Here is a 7,536-nt window from a genome sequence, read left to right as displayed (position 1 = left end):
AGTAGGTGAACCGGGATGCCCTCAGCCCGCGCTTCTTGGCCGAGACGGCCATGTCCTCATTGAGGTCCCGAACCTCGAGTGTGGCTGCGTTGAATCACGCCATGAAGTGTCGGAGCGTCTCATTTTCTCCTTGTTTAAGAGAGAAAAGGTTGTCTGATGTTCGGGACAGCTTTCGGCTGGTGCTAAAGTGGACCACGAAGGAGTGCTCAAGCTGTCCGAAGGAGTGGATACTTCCCGATCGAAGATCGGAGTACCAGGCCCTGGCAGCTTTGCGTAGCATGGCGGGGAAGCCGATGCAAAGGAGAGCGTCGGTTGCCCCTTGGATCGTCATGAGAGCTTTGTAGCTCTCCAGGTGGTCGATGGGGTCGGTGGAGCCATCGTAAGGCTCCACATGCGGCATCTTGAACCGACTGGGGATCGGTTCGTCAAGGACAAGTCGGGAGAGAGGTTGGGCGGTCTGGAAGTCAACGTCATTCGAGGACTTCTGTCCGTCCACCTGCAACTGGGCAAGCCGACGATCGATCTCGTCGAACCTGCGTTCATAGTCGTCGATCCGTCGGTGCTGGGAGACCCCAAGGTGGAGTCTCCAGAAGAGTCCGAGGGTGATGCAGACGGCGTTCGCGATCGCTTCTCCTTCCTCGCACGTTCCAGTCGGGAAGGGAAGGGCCATCGAGACCGACGGGTGTCCCACCGTGGGGGCTCCTCCTTCCCCTCTCGGTGGGAGCGGCGTGACAGGGGATCCGGAGAAGGCAACGGCGATCGGCGCGGGCGTCGGCGGCTGCTCCTGGAGGGTATCGGATGTGCCGCCGGCTGCTCGTCCGGTGAAGGCGGCAGTCGGATCGGTTGTTGCTGAAGGCTTTTGATCGCGTCTGTCAGCACGGTCATCTGCCGAACTATTGCCGCGATCTGTGCTTCCGCGGTCACTGTGGGACGCGGAGAGCTGGGCTCCACCCTAGCCATGGAGGGTGGAGGGGAGGCCTCCTCCCGACGGGAAGAGCGCCTCGCCGATCCAGTGACCCTCGATCGTTGAGCTCTTGTCTTTGTCATCTCGAATTTCGTGGGGATAGTGTACCGTTACGAGAACCCGTAGCATCCTGTAAGCCGTGTCCACCCCCCTTCCTGGCGCGCCAATCTGTTACGGCCAATCCCCTCGTCGCCTGGTCATCGGGAACGAGCGCCTGCAAAAGAAAGTCCACGCTGACCGGAGGCGGCTCCGGCGGGGACCCTCCGACGGTCAAGTCAGAGAGGAGATTAGGCAACAGTAAAAAGGAGACAAGGAGCTCTACGGGGAGAGAGAGAGAGAGGGAGAGCCTGAGCATTTTTTCTGGAGCCCTCCTCTAGCACTGTTGTCTTCCTCGATTTATAGTAGGAGGTGGTATGGCCTCGCCATCAGTGATGTAGACAACTGGAGGGTTGTCAAATCGTCGAAAGTTGTCATGTCATTGACAAAGTTGACAGGTCCTAGGAATTAATTCTCGTCCTTAGCAGGACAGTGCCCCAGCCTTCCTGGCAGGATGATGCCCCCTGGCGCTCGTACGGCGTTTACTTGATGGGACTGCAGCCCACGCCGCTCATCCGGCGTCCAGGAGGGCCTGTAGAGGTGGGACGTCAGCCACCCAAACTGGTAGTGTGTCGTCGGCGTCCCATCCGATGGGAAGTTGGTGACGGGGGGTCTGCCCTTAGGCAATCGGAGGTGACGTGGGGCCGCTAGGCCGATCCGCTCCGGTCGGGGCACAATCGGTAGTCGCTGTCGGTGTCGTCCGCCGTCGGTCGGAAGGAGTCGGTCGGTCGGATGGAGTCAGTCGGACCGGATGGAGTCGATAGTCACTGTCGGTGTCATCTGCCGTCGGTCGAGAGGAGTCGGTCGGCCGAACAGAGTTGGTCGGTCGGTATATCCCAACAAGTCATGTTAACGTGAATTAAGCTCACTTGGTCAAATGTCTACAGTAAAGGTCTACTTGCAATCCCGGCATCCCACGATAATGGAAATATCAGATATGCACATCTTGGAGAAGGCTATATTTAAGGATCATAAGAGAAAGTATTGATGCTGTATTTTTCCTGCATACTGGATTTCTGAATAATGAATTAAAGTTTATGGCAACCGAACGTTTTCTATCTCTCTCTCTCTCTCTCTCTATATATATATATATATATTTATTTATTTATTTATTTGTATTTTCCCTATACACTTGTTAGTTTGTCCAATTGGTTGTGTTACATCTATCTATCTCTAATGAAGTTGGCATTCTCTCTCTTCTTCCTTGTGGTCTTCGCCTCTCCCACTTTACATGTTCATCAAGTCAGTGGATATGCAAAAATTTCGAAGACCATCAATGTGGATCTCAATGGCAGGGGAGATTTCAAGAGCATCAAAGAGGCCATCGATTCAGTGACTGTAAACAATAACCAATGGATACGAATTCATGTCTCGGCAGGAGTCTACAAGTAATGTCATCTTATGATGAGCTTGATTAAACTTCAACCTCCTTTCCAGTGGATACAAAGTTGTGTAGGTTTCATGCCGGGAGAAGGTGCAAACCCAACAGCATCATGGGTTCATCCCGCTGGAAGGGGATGGGCGTGAAAACACAGTGATTGAGCGGTGGGAGTTCGCCGGCGATCCCGATAAGCATGATACCGTCAGCTCTGCAACTTTCACATCGCGTGCAGACAATATTGTCGCTAAAAATATTACTTTCAAGGTTTTCGTCGCAATTGGTAGCATTTATAGCCAGCCCACAATTGAGTTGCTACAAGAGTTGTGAAAAATTATTATTTATTTATATATTTATTTATATTTTTTAGTTACAGTAATATAATTTTTTTATAAAAATAATATTAATTTTAAAAATATTTATAAAGATAATATTTTATAAAAATTATTTATAAATATACTGAAAGGAGGGGTGCCAGCTTAATAGCCACGTTATGATAGGACGAACTGTAGAGCCGCCTTATGATATGATATGGCGACTCTCTTCCTTTTCTCCTGAGCTCATCCTTTCCTCTCCTTTCTCCCCTGCTGATTCTCTGTCCCTACCGCCTCTCTCTCTCTGTTACTTATAGAGTCGCCCTATTATAGGGTAACTCATGCCATCTGTTCTCAGCTGGCAATAAGAGCGGTGAGTTAGTATGAAAAATCGTCCTATCATAGGACGACTTTATTTTGAACAGTATTTTGATAAATAATTTTTAAAAAATATTATTTAAATATTTTTTAAAAAATTAATATTAAATTAATAAAAAAATTTAATAATATAAGATATGATCCAAAATTTTTTTGATAGTCTAATACCCCGTTACATTTGTGCTGAAACAAATTTATATTTGAAACTATGCAGAATAGTGCTAGTGCCGTAGAGCCAGCAGTGGCAGCTATGATACGAGGGAACCATTCTGCTTTCTATGGTTGTGGCTTCATTGGCCTCCAGGACACACTTTATGATCAAAACGGACTACACTACTACAAGGATTGCTATATTGAGGGCTCAGCAGACTTCATAAGTGGAGACGGCCAATCTATCTTTGAGGTATGGAGAGAAAAAACTTGGGGGCCGCCGGCCGATCGCACAAACAAAATTCGTTGACCTATGGAAAATTGGCTTGGTAATGTATGGTTCAATCAACCATTTCTTGGTTTCTCGAGTCACACTAACATGCACATGCCATATGGCCGTAGGAATTTTCTATATACGCCAAACATGATAATCTCACCACCTCACTCTATATTATCCTGATTTTGGGATGATCACTCGTACCAAACACCTCTTAAGATCTATTTGATTAGGAGCAATCTGGTATGAAAAATTAAATTTCATATCAGATTACTATATTTGATATGAAAAAAAGGTAGGCATGCAAATGGGTTGGATCGGACCGGGTCACGAGTGACCCCAATCCGACCCTGACCTAACCCAATTGAAAATCAGATTGGGTAGGATTGATCAGGTCCATAATCAAAAAATCTGTCCCATTGGATCATTTGAATCGGATCGTGTCCACGTATAATCCAGTCCCAATTTAAAAATTTTGGATCCGACTCGGGTCCAAATTCTAGTCGGGCCTTTTTCGTATGATAAACCAACATATGCAAAGTTTATGCCAAAAGAAAATAAACATTACTTTACTTTGGCTATTAATTTATAAGTAATTTCTCAAAATCTCACAGTCATATTGAGTAAAACTGTATGAAAAATAACAATACTACAAAAGCATTTATAATTTTAATTCTACTTTATTTGTTCTATAGTTTACATGTTGGATTCAATATTGAATTAGGATCGGGTTGGGTCGGATTTGATATGAATTCAGTAAATTCAGACCTAACCCAGAATGTTGAAAAGATCCAATTTTAGAATCTGACCCGGCCCCACGAGTCCTTCAAAATGGGTTGGATCGGATCTAAGCGAGTCAGGCTAGGTCGGGTCACGGGTTGACCCGATCTATTTATAGCATTGAAAGAAGGAAGAGAGAGATACTAAAAAAAATGATGGGCCTCATGCTTATTTTTCGAAGAGAGAAGGTAAAACAAATATCATGAAAGATTGGTATTTAGTAAATTATGGAGCGGTAGTTATCCATACTTGATAAAAATACCTCAAATAAAACTGCATATGTAATCATTGAATTTATTTGATGTTTTTCTAATGGTATTCAATAGAGCGCTTTTGCAAAAAAATTAAAATAGAGATGGCATTATGTAAAGGGCTATGTGATTATAGTCATTATATAAAAACTAATCGGAGATGATAATGCTATTTTAGTATTAAATAATTATTTTATGTTGAAAAGTATATTTATAAATTTGACCATATTCCTATATAGATTTACCTCCGATCAAAGATAGTAATTTTTTTTCATTATAATTTTTTGATATAATTTTTCTACCAACCAAATATAGTAAAAATTATTTTCTTCTACAATTATTTTTCCAGATAAATAATTTTCAAAAATTATCAGATTATCCCATAATCCAATATACCTCAACCAAATGGGTCCCAAGGGTATCATTTAAACAACACTAGTCTGATGAGTCCAATTTGGTTTTACTGAAAATCTTTGTGGATCGTTTTTTTTTTTTTTTTCGAACCAACTGAACATATGGACCTAATTACTTGTTAAGACTTGTACCGGAGTCTCCAAGGTTCTTTCTAGCTCCAAGAAAATGAAGCATGTTACATAAACATACGCATAAGTGAATTGCCATCTACGTAGGTTTGAGTAACGACAAAGACAACATTAATTTAGGCAGTTTCTTATCCTAGCAAATTTTTGTATGCTCAACCCAAAATGTGTTTCAGGTGTATGATCCATGTAGAATAGGGAGCACCTCCAGTTTCACCAACGCAGTTGAGTAGACAAGTCAAGTTCCCATCCAAATCCAAAACCCAAAACCAGTTCAAGTCAAGACCAGGGTTGACTAGACCGAGATGTACTAACAATTAATCTTGCTTGTTATAAATCATGCAGGGATGCACGATATATACGGTTCACCAAGCTGGCTTTGTGACAGCTCGCAAAGGCAACGCCCTACGGACACAAATGGGTTTGTCTTCAAGTACTGTAATGTGGCTGGGACTCAAAAAGCCGATTTAGGTCGAGCATGGGGACCCTATGCAAGGGTCATATTTTACGAAACCTTCATGTACTCAGACATTGTGAAACCTGAAGGGTGGAACGCCTGGAACGCCAAGCCGTAAGTAATCCCTCCTGGCATAATTAATTATTTGCACATATAATTTCCAAACTATTTCTCATGGATTGACATGAAGGGCCTTCACAGCTTCATTGGGCAATTAATTACCTCATGTATGAGTCATTTGAAATTTCTTGTCAAAGAAAAGAAAGTTCATCTTTACTTGTGGGAATTGGGGTCTGACCCTAGGATGAAAGCCATTAAATGCTTAGGCTCTAGATTTCCATATACATTTTATTTTTAGTCTTTTTCCTATGTTACACAAGCAGGAACAAGTGAAAAAACAGGCTTGACTGTAGCTTGTTAAGGTCTGAAACATGAAACACCAGCGATGCGAAAACTAGTAAAATGGTAGTACCTAGTGTTAAGTCTTTAAATTTGTCTGAACACATCTAGGCTACATATTTTCTCATGGGAATTAATTGATGATCCAGTCCTTCCATAATATAATGATGTTAGTTCTTTAGAAAACTTTTGATCAAGCTCCAGTCACCAATGGCCTACGGTGTTTTTGACGGACAGGTGGAAACTCGAATGCCATCTGATATCCACTTGCAAAGTGTGTTTCTAGCAGGTCTGTTATATATATGGTAGAAAACATTTCGTAATGCACCACATATTTGCAACAGTAGTTGTGTGGTCGTGTATATTTGCTCATGTTGGGGCTCATGCAAGCGTGAAAGAATTAAGGATGTTTGCAAATAGGATAAGGAGTTATGTAATCACTGCATGGATATACGTTGCTTCCTTGTGCTGTCATGCATCACCTTTGCCTCTTGGAACCCGTTTCTAGTTTCTAGAACACCAAGAAGAGAACATTTTCCATGGTTGCTTGCTAAATCTTGCTTTGGGGTTTCCTTGTTATAGTGTTGTTCTTGTGATTGTTGCCTGGCTCCTGGAATTTTGTTGTGTTTTGTAATGGATATGTACCCAGCAAACATCTTGTTAATCTATTCTTCTGTTTTGGCCCAAGGGTTAATTCTCTACCATTCATATCTTCATTTCATTCACTCTGTGAAATTTGGAGTGGTTATCCACCGTTTTAGAACAACAACACCCCCACCACACCCCCCACCACCCAACCAAAAAAAAAAGAAAAGAAAAGAAAAAAAATTAAGTAGCTTACTAGAACACTCGCTTTAGTGTGGAGAATGTGGGATCAATTAACAACTTGGACATCCCATATCCAAGGGACTTTCTAGATTTTGATACTTGGGTCTTCACAAACAGAAAGGGTAAGACCAAGCAATACTGGCTTCCATGGTCATTGAGATAGCATGCCATCTGATATCCTTCTCTAAGATGCTGCAAAGTTTTGACTTCTTTATTTCTGCTAGTAGATTAACAATTATATAACTGCATCATAGACATGTTGACTATAATATAACTGGTCTTTTATAGTTTAATATGTACAAAAATGTTTGTTTTTTGCCTTTCTATTGATTAATTTTTGTTTGTAATGATGCATCAGGGAAGGTACAACTTTTGTGGAATTCGGATGCACTGGACCCGGATCAGATACATCACACCGGGTGAAGTGGATGAAGAAACTAAGTCCTGCAGAGCTGCGTAAGTTTACTGACATGACATTTATTGATAGTGATGGATGGATTAGTGCACAACCTTAATTTTTATTGTATTCAAACTGATCTCTAGAATGGACCATCTCTGATGTAAGCTATCACCTTACATCGTTGCAAGTACCCTTTACCTCTTTGTTCTTTCACTGCCGAAAATGATGGCATAATTGTTTTGTTCAGAAATTCAATAAAAGCAAACGTTCTGTTTTATTATTGTCATATAAATAGCCATTCAATGATCTTTGTTTAGTTGTATTT

General features: G+C 42.3%; 1 pseudogene; it reads left to right on the top strand.

Moving 5' to 3' along the window:
• The first annotated feature begins 2,236 nt into the window (after positions 1–2,236).
• On the top strand, positions 2,237–7,326 carry LOC140856879 (putative pectinesterase 10; annotated as a pseudogene).
• The last annotated feature ends 210 nt before the right edge of the window (positions 7,327–7,536 follow it).

This window comes from Elaeis guineensis, chromosome 4, assembly GCF_000442705.2.
Source record: "Elaeis guineensis isolate ETL-2024a chromosome 4, EG11, whole genome shotgun sequence".
NCBI classification, from domain to species: domain Eukaryota; kingdom Viridiplantae; phylum Streptophyta; class Magnoliopsida; order Arecales; family Arecaceae; genus Elaeis; species Elaeis guineensis.
Note: the sequence above shows the minus strand (reverse complement) of the source record. Positions and strands in the feature narration are given on the sequence as shown.